The following is a 12,299-nucleotide window of genomic DNA, read 5'->3' on the forward strand; positions in this document are numbered from 1 at the left end:
GTTGGAAATCAGTTTAGATACATTGCGGTTTATGTATATGTTTCCAACAGAGTACAGCAAATCAGGAAATCCACCAAACCTGGCAGTGGCATTACATCTGCACCACTCAGAATCCAGCAGATCACGCCACTGTACCTGCAGCCGGACTTGTTAACATGACATGGCTGACTGGGCCACCTTTCTTGTCTCTACCTGAAGGAATGTCCACTTCAGAAGAGGAGTCATACGACCTTATCGCTCCAGATCTTGACACTGAGGTGCGTGCTCATGCTTCCAAGCTCTCTGTTCCTCCAACTAATCTGGGATGTCATTGTTTTGAGCGGTTCATATCTTCGAAGTCCTTGGTGCGAGCCATAGCATTCCTGACACACATTACTCAGTCTCAAAGAGGTGCTGTTAAGGCCAAGCATGAAGACTGTAGTGGCTGGCATCGATGCAAAAGGCCTCATAGAGCAGAAGAGCTGCTCAAAGCAGAAACTCTCATCATCAGATGTGTGTAAAAAGAGACCTACAGCAAAGAGTTCTCTTGCCTGGCTGCCGGGAAGAACATCTCGAAAGACAGCCCTCTGAGAAAGCTGAACCCCCAGGTGGACGAGGATGGCCTTCTAAGAATATGAGGCAGGCTCAATAGGTTGGCACTTGACACAAAAGAAATGATGCCTCTTGTCATCTCAGGTCGCAGCCATATTGCAACGCTACTTCTGAGGAAATGTAGCAACACTATCCTTCATAAGTGTGTTGTATGTGACAAGCTTCGTGGGAGAACTGCTGAGCAGAAGATGGCAGATCTGCCGCCCGATCGCTTAAGCACAGAGCCGCCTTTCACCTTCGTGGGACTTGACGTGTTTGGTCCCTGGGTTATCACCACAAGACGAACCTGTGGTGGTCAAGCAAACAGCAAAAGGTGGCCTGTACTTTTTACGTGCACACACGCTGAGTGCATTGAGTTGATTGTGGCAATGGACGCTTCAAGTTTCATTAACGCCTTGCGTCGCTTCTTTGCTCTGTGAGGACCCACTAGGCAAATCCACTCCGATTGCGGAACCAACTTTACAGGTGCGTGCAAGGAATTGCATATGCTCCTCACAGATCCTGAAGAGCCCAATGTCAGGAAGTACTTGGGTGAAGAAGGCTGCACTTTAGTTTTCCAAAGCGGAGACAGGTCCAGCATCTGGCCAATACTTTTTGGAACAGATGGAGACGTGAGTACTTAGTGAATGCTTCAAAACTGTAGCAAGTGGCAGGACGTGCGTCCTAATCTGAAAAAGGGTGACTTAGTCCTGCTTAAAGATAGCCAGGTGAAGGGGAATGAGTGGCCAATGGCTCTGGTCACAAAGACGTTCCCTGACCGAGATGGAAAGGTCAGGAAGATCCAACTCAGGGTCACAAGATCTGGGTCAGCAAAGACTTTCTTGAGACCTGTCTCAGAGACAATTCTTCCCAGTGCGGAAGACATTTGAATTTAGTTCTCTATGTTATTCAGACATGTTCAAGTTATTCATATAGTGGTATTTAAACAATACCAGGCGGGGAATGTCATGTTCTGTGTGAGCTTTGCCTGTATTTGCCTTGTCTCCCCCTATTGGCATTTAAGGGAATTCATTATTTTCTTATTTATGTCCAGCCTGTGTTCTGATAGATGGATTAGGTCACATGACACTGCCAGGTCATAGTGTAGCTTCTACATGCCATGTGGCCAGCTTGCAGCTCCAGCTATCATTAGGTGAGTTCACGATCATGGGGAGCTGTGCAGCACTGCCTAAATTGTGATGCATGCTGGTTAAAATGTGTCCACGATAACCTGGATGTGAGTGGTTGACCTTAAGTTATCGCGGGAGCAAGGTGGCTGCAGAGCAGTCGCGCAGTTGCTCTGCAGGTACTGCGTGACACTAGACCCACCTTTATGATGTCAGGACTTTGCCCTAATTGGCTCTCATCTACGCTGACGTATATGACGTGTGTTTCGATGAATTTCCATACCCACAAGCGCCTGCACCTCTTTTCTACACAAGTGCCACACACTTTCAGATAAGTAGCAGCCATGTGGCCGCACCTATGGGGTAATCAACATGAAGAAAACTATAAAATCCTTCATGTAACGCAACACCCTAAAGGAGTTGTTCAATAAACTGCTCAGTTCTGTCACCCTACTTGTGGTAATGATGGAGAAGTGGTTAACTGCTGTGTCCACTATTATCTGTACTATCAAATTATTTCATTCATTGTGAATAATGTTGCTATAAGAAAATGCATTTATGTGTCTCTATGCATATTGGTTGAATGTTGTCAGCAAATTCCCCTCAGCTGTGATATAATCATGCACCCAAGCACAGGTGTCATCATAATAATTAATAACTGTTGTAACTGTATTGTATTGTTATTGGGCAAGACTTACTATAATGTACCAGATAGACAAAGTTCAAATTTATTTAATGGTGACATTACAAGGAAAACAGAGCATGAGCATTTACAGTAAGACAACATTTTGGCTATTCATCTACTCTTGATAAACCTGGACCATTAATGTGCGACCATTTTGTTGTGAAACAATTACAAAATATCCAAATTTGAAGTTGTTATTGTGACAAAGCTGTCACATTCTGTTGTCTCTAAATATGAACTGTCTACACACACACACACACACACACACACACACACACACACACACAAGTTTTGATGGACATCTATTTTGAACAGCTCAGATTGAATAATTTCCGAAGGGGACTAATACGAGAAAAAGGCCAGCAAAGTTCCCACAGCGTCAGGTAAGACAGCTGATCGCCCTTGTTGTTGATTTTCCTCAAACATTAATGAAATTTCAATTTCCTCCACCTCTAAAAGGCGAACACCGCAAGCTCAGCCAAGTCACGTCACGTCACGTCTGCGGGAAAAGAGAGTGTCCGATTTCATAGCAGCGTTTGTAGCCCCGCCCCTGCAGTCGCCCGCAGATCTCGCTGCTGCAGTCAGTCAGCGGGAGTTCAACTTGAACGCGGCGATTGTCATTTCGTCTCACTGTTTGTGCCTAGGAAAAGGATCATTTGTGAGTTTTATTCACATTTTCAGTCAATTCTGTTTTTGCACAGGCGTTGATGTAGTGCATTTTAATAGGTAACGTAAATGACACAAACCTCAAAACACATGCAATATAAAACTGATTGTGATCTTTTACAATAATATAACAATGACAGTTAAAAAAGACTAACACTTCCGTTGTGTTGACACTTGCAATGTGTTGACACGTTATGACTCGATATGCAGCACTATTGCGTGTGTTTTGGGCTTTGTGTCGTTTTGGTTCTGCATTGTTTCTTTGTTTGCAGCATTTTTCCATTGTAGCATTTTGTTGTTACAGCATTTTTCTGTTGCAGCACTTTGTTGTTGCATGTGTTTTGTGTGTCTTTGGTTCTGCATAGTTTATGTATTTGCAGCGTTTGGCCATTGCTGCATTTGCCCTTGTCGGCCACTGTAGAATCATGGTCAGTATAATTTCGTTTTTGAATAAAAAAACAAAACAAACTATCATATCAAGGTGAAAAGAGAATTCCACAAAGTCAAGTCAATTATGAATAATGTATACTGTAGGATAAATGATTACATAAGTATCCACCCCTATTCATATTTAAGGTGACTGAACTAATTCAACAGAGGTCCAGTCAATTAGTGCTGGATTTCTTACAATTTGTGAAATGGAGATCACCAGAATGCAGTGAATGTGTCTCCAGTGATTGTAGTATAAAGACACTGGTGTCTGAAGGTCCAGATCATTCAACACTCAAAGTAACACTTAGAAAAGGTTATTGAAGAGTATAAGTCAGGGGATGGATACAAAACATTTCCAAGACAAGAAGAGGACTAGTGGGGGAGGCCACCAAAACATGTATGATTACTCCGAAGGAGCTTCAGCAGCTAAGATGGAAGGGACTGTGTACAAAAACTTTTGGCATGGTTCTTCTCCAGTCAAAGCTTTATGGGAGTGTGACAAAGAGAAAGCCACTGTTGAAGAAAACTCATTAAATAGCTACTATAGTTCACCCAAAGGCATATGGGAGACTCCAAGGTCAACTGGAAGAAGGTTCTTTGGTCTGATGAGACCAAAATGGAGCTTTCTGGCCATCAGATGAAACTCTATGTTTGGCAGACACCAAATATTGCACATCACCACAAACCCACAATCCCCACTGTGAAACATGGTGATAGCAGCACCATGCTGTGGGGACGCGTCTCAGCAGAAGGTCCAAAGGCTTGTAAAGGTAGTGGGTAAAATGAATGCAGTAAAATATGGGGTGATCCTGGAGGACAACTTGATTCAATCTGCAAGAGAACTATGACTTGGCCCAGACCTCAATCCAATACAGAATTTGAAAAGGGCTGTTCACGCCCGATCCTTGTGCAACCTGACAGAGCTCGAGAAGTTTTGCAAAGAAGAATGGAGTAAAACTGCAGTGTCCATATGTGCAGGCCTGATTGAGAACTGTTCACAAAGACTCAGTGCTGTGATTGAGGTCAAAGGTCCATCTAATAAATACTGACTTGAAGGGGGTTAATACTTTGAACACTTATCTTACATGATGTATTTTTATTTAATTGTCATTGTTTTTAGAAATCTGCTTTCATTTTGACTTTAGGGGGCCCAGTCTTTTCATAGGCACTGTGTATGCTTGAGCACAGGAGTGTGAAGTGCTCCCATCTACAAAAACTCAGGCCGCGATTTCAGTCTTTCTTAAGAAGGTAAAAGACCCACTTAAATGTGAGTCATGTCGGCCTCTGAGCCAGTGCTGCTGTGACTGCAAGATTTTAACCACGGTCTGGGATGCAGATGTGAGTCAGTTATGCACACAGTGATACATCCAGCCCAGACCATGTTCTGTATTTTTCTGAAACTCCATCTGTAGTAAAGGTTCTTCGCAGAGTTATGAGACAAGACTGTCTGCTGAGCCCTCTCCTGTTTGACCTCACCATCATACCACCGGTACTTAATCTGTCTGACGCTAACATTCCTAGGAGCTAGACAAATCCATATCTGCCTTTATTAGAAATCAGAACATCCCATGGATAAGAAAGGCACATCTGAAGAGGCAGAAAGAAGCTAGGGTATTAGCATTTACCAATTAAGGGGGGCTAATATTCATAAGTTATTATATTGGGTCTCCGTATCCCATGATGTGGATGGAGGGGTATGAGTTGAAATAAAACACGCTTGACCCAACTTTGCTTTCTTTAATTTATGCACCATTACTAGCCTGCAAATAGTGCTTCACTAATTAACACAATTGTGGGGGCACACTCAAAATATAGTCTCTGGTGAGGAAAAAATTTCAGCACAGTCAGGTTTTACTGTCTTTACCATTTTGTTTACAACCCCCACTCATGGCTGCAGTGTACAAGTTATGGTTCAGGAAGAATCCAAAATGGGTAAAGCATCTTCTTTAAGTTTGTGGGAGCCAGAGCTCCCATAAGTTAGGGTCTGAGCTTTAATCACAGGGCTGTGGGGGTTTAGGTCTCCTCCATGTGGAGGAAGAGGAGAAGCAGCCCTGGTTTATCTTGGGTTGAGAGGACCGTGGATAGGTAAACCTGTTACTGAAGCCACAGTAATGTTATCAATATTATCATTATTAGCTAGCTAACAGTATGGGATAATCAGCATACCAATACATTACTGCTGATATACATACGCATACATATAAACTGCTGATTGACACATATGGTTTTATTTTGATTTTAAAGGCATTATTCCTATTTAAAATGTTTAGTAGATAGATTTGTTTGTTGTAAATATTTATTATTACTATAATTATATTATGAAATTGCCTGTTTCTTAAGAAATTCTTAGTGACATGGCAGCTGTCCGTAGAGTCAGAACCGCAGACCTAGTTGATGGACGATGTGGTAGACAGAGGACACTGGACCCCCAAACACCCTGAGTACCGAACCAGATGATGTCCCACTGACACCATCCAGCCCAGCAGCACTGCAGGGACTCCTGCTCAGCCTGCTACTGTCCATCATCTGTAACTGTTTTAATGTTGTTTTTAATAATAATTGTTTTTGTTAATAATTAATAATGATCAGTAAATAATTATTTATGCTGATATTTTGCAAATAGTTGTAAATATTAAGACCTTAATAATAAAAGAAAACATTTAATCCCTTGTTGTCCCTGAAAAGTAGCACTTGATACTTAATGGACTTGACAACGTGTAACAATAGAACAATATTTTATTTCATGATTATATAAAATGAACAATTATGAACAAATAATTTAAAAATAACCCATACATTTACTAAATAACAACAGCTATAATGTAAGGATTGTCCTCTGGAGCAGAGAAGAGTCTCTCCATCCTTTCTGCAGCCTCATGTCCTCCTCCTCCTCCTCCTCGGCCCTGGCTGGCTCTCGTCCTCATTGTCATCATCCTCCTCCTCCTGGTCACTTGGCCCTGGTGTGTCCTCAGGGATGGAGGCGTTAGGACAGGAGGGCAGTGGAAGGCCTCTGTCCTAACACCTCAGCCATGAGGATAAACCAGGACGCAGTAGCAGCGCTGGGCCTCCTGCTGACCCCCTCTCCTGTCCCTGGATATTAGCAATCCTAAGGCAGTGGAAATCACGTCAGCAATTTTCAGCAAATTATTTATTAACTTGCATGGATAAAGCAAATATTATTTAGTTTCCACATCATCATTGAAACCTGCAGCTACTTTGTACTGGATCTTTATATGGTCCCACTTGTTTCTGGCCTCGACCTTCCCCTGCAGGCCCATTTTTTCCAGAACTGTTCTGAACACAGAGAGAAGCAAGAGAAAAGGTCAACACAAGAACACATTAACACAGATTAACAAACAAACAAAGATTTACAAAAAGTGACATCATGACTGAGAAATCGGATATTTATTATTTATTGTTAATTATTGCCTTACTTCCATCCAGCCGCAGTGGAATATTTCGCCCTGTGAACAAATGTTCGTTTTTGGTCAGGGATGAAACTCTCTGCTCCCTAAAACACAATGAAATGTAAAAGATATTTTGTGTAACGGTAACAGACAAAAGGGTTCTAATACAGCAAAAAAATTAAAATAAAATAAAATATATATATATATATAATCATCACAAGGATAATCATAAACTTAGCTCTTTATTCAAACGTTTAACTAGACTTTACAGGGATCACAGCCTGATCTGAATCTGTTCATCTTGGTCCATTTATGTATACGAATTAAAACGAGTCTATATAATCTCCATAGTCACAATATGATGTAAGTCAACCTGTGATCGTGTAACATTTTGAAGTAAAAGCTTCTCAGGCTTTACTTCCAAAGGCATTGAGTTGAGCATTACCAATGTATTTTATAACTGATATTTTGAGGTTTTAAGATCCCTGTAAGTTTAACGCTCAAATGAGGAAAAATTTGAGTATAGACCCAATACTTACATTTAAATGAGAGATCGGCGCCACTTGAGGTCGCCATTATTTCTTTCTTTCTTGCTTTCTTCTCTTTGGGCGCACAATGAATCTGGCCAATTTAGAGCCGCGAAGGATAGTGGCGATGTGTCCTCCAGGAAGAGGCAAAAGAAGGCAGCATTTGTGCGGAGCATTTGGACGACACTTTGGGAAAGGCTTCGCGCGGCGTAGTGAAGTAATTGCTCTTATAATGCGCACTCCGAAGGATGCTGCCCCTGAATTGGGACACAGCTAGCGTCGGAGGATACTTCTCATTTGTATTCTTTGTTGTTTTTCTTGCTCCACGCTTGAATCGGAAGTCCTTCCTGTCCACCGTCTTGTAGGCTGTCTCTTAATTCTCTTCTTTGTACTCCGAATAACGAGAATCGATCTCTGAGGAGCGAGCACTCACGAGAGCTGCCTTCACGGAAGTCTTTCACCGGCCGACACGCCCCCTCAGTCATTGATTGGACTGCAGCTGATCAGACTGATCCCATAGGTCACAACACGACAGGAGTTTCATAGTGAACACAGATAACAGATTAAGCTCAAGCGTGTCATCATCAGGGTATATATTTAGTTTGTTCAAACAAGTGTCTTCATTTATTGGAATTTTTATTTTTCATGGTCTGTTTTAAACATGTCACACTGATTATTCCTTAGCATCAGGGTTTACATGTTACAGCATTTCGTCTTTCCCTCAAACAGTTAGTCTAAAGATAGTTTCCAGTGTCCAGAAGACACCATCATCACATTCTGGCTTATTAAATGATGATCAGAATATCTGTGAATACAGAGGAAGATAATCAGTCAATATAGGAACACATTCTGTCAAATGAAATGATTCCTGTGCCTCTGAGCAGACATAGTACAAGTACACAGTATCTACAGAGTACACAGTAAAACTACACAGTACTTAGTATAAATACACAGTACAGAGTATAAATGCATAGTACACAGTATTACTACACAGTACACAGTGTAAATACACAGTATAAATACACAGTAAATAGAATAAATACACTTACTTGTTTTGAGTGTCTTGTAGGTCAGGTGAAATGCAGCCTCATGGCCCTTGCACAGAGAGTTAATGTCAGAACGATACTGAAGCCTACATACCCAGCTCATTGCATATTACATATTTACTTTACTCATGTAGAAGTACCAATATAGCAATGTATAAATACTCCATTAATAAAAGTCCTGCATAAAAAACAAATTGAAAGTGCAGTTTTTCAAGACAGTTGATTTTTTAATCTCAGTCCCAGATTCTCAATAAATAATGGCAATAAATCAGTGGCTGGGGCAACCCACCAAAACCCAAAACAAAGTATCTATATTTGATCAAGTGGGACTTAGGCTTAAACAGTATCAGCTCGTCAATAGGGGGTGCTAGAGCACGGCCCCACCTATGTCTCATGATATATATATATATATATATATATATATATATATATATATATATATATATATATATATATATATATATACATATATATATATATATTTTTTTTTCAAGTGGATGTAGATAAGGTTTGTTCAATGTAATGTCAGCATTTGGTCAGCATTACCGGCCACAGATGTTCCTGGACAACCTGACGAGCAGTATGCAAAGTGCAGCTGCACCCAGCACCAGCTCAGCACTGATCTCCTCTTCGAGCAGTCACTATGACACCAGCACCCATGCTGCCAACACTATCCATGAGACTCGGGTCATCACAGGAGGAGGAGGGGGCACCAGCGCAGGAGGGACTGACAGCAGCTTATCAGATATCATTTCACTGGACTAAAACACATCTCACTCAACATTTAAAGACTATTTTCAGACGCCTCTTGGTCCACATTATATATGACATGGTATGTATGTGGCATGTTTAGTTTAACACAGAAAGCACCATGGTTGGTATCCATGACCACTTTGATGGCCAGAACGTTTTCACAATGTAAAAGACTTTATCGAGGCATCTTTCTTTTTGCTGTTTGGTTTTTCAGTTGAAAACGGGATTTTAATCAAATCTGCTAGAATAGGAAACGGTTTGATAGCCAAGGAAAGCATTGTGTGACATTTCTAGTTTTCTCGTTCTTTTGACTTTTTTGATTTTGAAAATATTGTCAGTTTGATTGAGAACTGGTTTATTCCAATATTTCCCTGATATTTTAGCCTGGTTTAGTCCAATGTTCCAATTATAATCTGCATAAAAATGTAGATTAAAAATCTTCATAGAGAGTTGGAGGAGCCTTGTATAATGGAGTGCGTTGTGGAGGATAGATCAAAATGAGAAAAATCAGTGAAGTTGCTGAACGCTGCAGGAGAAGTTAGAGTGAAAGAGCTTGTCTAAAATAATAGACAGTAAAGTTCAGTAGTGAGTTTGAGCCCTGTGTGGCCATGATGAAAGTAAATTCTGATAAAATCTGGGTGTTTTCAGAAGATTTGTGGATTTTCAAGCATCACTAGATACAGCAGTTCAGGAACATCTGCAGAGTGCAGCTGTGTCCAAAGACACAGTGGAGACAGCACAGAATGAATTCTTACTTTTGAGAGAGCACATCATGGAATAAATCAGGAGTGCTGTGTTTTAAGTCATTTTCATAATTTCTGTCTCTAGCTTCTTGGATGTAATATTTTGCTGCTTGTCATTTATGATAGTCAATGAAGAGTCTTTAGATTTTGGACTGATGGTTTTGACAAACAGGGCTCTGGGAATTTCTAAATGATGAAAAAAAAATTCTATAATAATAATGTGTTTTGTGGAAAAGCCATATCAGATAAATTGTACAAGTTTTTAAAGGTCAAGGATGTAGGGGAGTTAAGGGGCAGAAAAAGCATACAATACTCATGATGTCTTTGTTATTGTATAAGCACCTGAATAATGTGGCAATATACATAGCCATGTGTTCTTTTGAATTTTAGTGATGGGGGGGGGGACCTGGGGTTTTCATTTGCTCCAAGAAGTTTATTTGCTCCAAGAAGTCCAAATAGGACCACCGTATTTGATTTTCTTTGGTTAGATATTTGATTATTTTAACTTAAAAAAATATACATATTTCGTGGTTGAAATCATTATTTGGTGGAGCTGGTAAAGATTAATAGACATCTGAAATGTGACATCTACCTCTTTACTTCTGGTAAGACATTGGAATTCAAAAAAGTTGGAAGCTACTTAAGTCTAAAATACAACAATGTGTTGTTTATCACTTAACAGGGGGCATTCAAAGAAACAATGTGGGAAACTCAAGCAACGTACTCTCTAAATTAGCTAAATGTACTTTCCACAGCTGCTCATGAGCTATATAAGTTCAGGTGTTGGGACAATAAGTTAGGTTGTTGGGACACCTTATATGTTATGTGGCTTTCAGGCGATTTCGGCAGAGAGAGTAATCTGATTACTTCCTGACATATCAGTTTTAGAACAAGACTCTTTTGAAGAAGATGATGGTGACCTCCCAGTGCAGTCAAAAAGCAGCAGCTAAACAGTCAGTTCTCACTGCTGCCACCCTGCTGATTCAGTCTTTCTGGACAAAACTAGGCTCTGACAAGACTGCACAGACTTCATTATGTATGAAGCAATGTTTTTCTCTGTCTGCTCACAGCTCCATCCGACACCTTCACTGCAGATTGATGCTTCACCTTATTTTATAGTAGTGCTATTGATTAGCACGGTGCTTGTCAGTGATGCATAAAATTAACACTGTGTTGGAGGGGCATGGATTTCTGTCAACCTTCGACAAGAAAACCCATTATCGGACGACTGCCCGTAATTTGTTTTTGTTCATTCTGAAGTATAAAGTAACATTCAGCCAGCCCCAATAAGAAGTCTATTACCTGCAAATCCTTGTCATGCTAACAGCAGCCACTAATCTTTGCTGCTCCTAATTACACTAGGATTCTCAGCCTTAATTAACCAATCTTTACCTCAATTTACCTGCTTAATGCTGCACTCAACCAAACTGTCTGTGTTTGCTGAATAGGATTTTCTAGTTCTCCACACTTGAGTTGTGCTTAAAAACTGCATATGCCTTTTTAAATATAATGTAATTTTCATTGGTGCTAGAATGAGGAAGAAAAAGTACAAATCTATATTAAAATCTGTAGAGCCAGTTGTCTTAACAAATTATACTACTGGAAGCTAGCCATTTCATTTCTGAGGATCAGTTCAACCAATTGAACAGTTTACATCTGTCCCATATAAACATAAAGCTTTTTTAAATTTATTTATTTATTTTTATCAGAAAAGCTGAGTAAATGCATAGCTTTGAGATAAAGTGCTATGTATGAGGAACCAAGCAAATATGGTTACATTTCAGTGAAGTAGCTGTGAATTACCAACTGTTTTTAGATGATCAATTAACTGTGAATTTATTACATGAAGTCCAAGTGGCTGTACAAGTGGCAAATGTAAAATGATGATTGTATAATTATACACCCCCTGTCAAGGTGGCTGACCTAATTCAATAGAGGACCAGCCAATTGGTTGCTAGTCATTTCACAATTAGTGAAATGCAGATGGAGTGCAGTGAATGTGTCTGCAATCATTGTTGTATAAAGACACCTGTGTCTGAAGGTCCAGTCACATAATTAGTTAATCATTATTCCTTGCTACAATTACACCATGAAGACAAAAGACCACTACAAAAAACTCTGTGAAAAGGTTATTGATGAGTATAAGTCAGGGGATAGATACAAAACATTCTGAAGTCACTGAACATCCCCCAGGGTTCACTTAAATCCATCAAAAGAAATGGAAGGAATATGGCACATGTGTAAATCTGCAAGCCGTCCTCACAAACTGAGTGAAGAAGGACTAGTGAGGGACACCAAGACACCTATGACTACTATGAAGGACATAAATGCTTCAGCAGCTGA

At 40.3% G+C, this 12,299-nt stretch overlaps 1 long non-coding RNA gene across 1 annotated transcript; it reads right to left on the reverse strand.

The window, feature by feature from the left end:
* Positions 1 to 6,198: 6,198 nt before the first annotated feature.
* LOC119018908 lies at positions 6,199 to 7,912 on the reverse strand. Its single transcript, XR_005074894.1, has 4 exons — positions 7,427 to 7,912; positions 6,915 to 6,991; positions 6,686 to 6,774; positions 6,199 to 6,586 (listed from the first exon to the last, which is right to left on the reverse strand). It is a non-coding gene; the product is annotated as an uncharacterized LOC119018908 (long non-coding RNA).
* Between the last annotated feature and the right edge of the window lie 4,387 nt (positions 7,913 to 12,299).

The sequence above is a fragment of the Acanthopagrus latus genome, chromosome 5 (genome assembly GCF_904848185.1).
Source record: "Acanthopagrus latus isolate v.2019 chromosome 5, fAcaLat1.1, whole genome shotgun sequence".
Lineage (NCBI taxonomy): Eukaryota > Metazoa > Chordata > Actinopteri > Spariformes > Sparidae > Acanthopagrus > Acanthopagrus latus.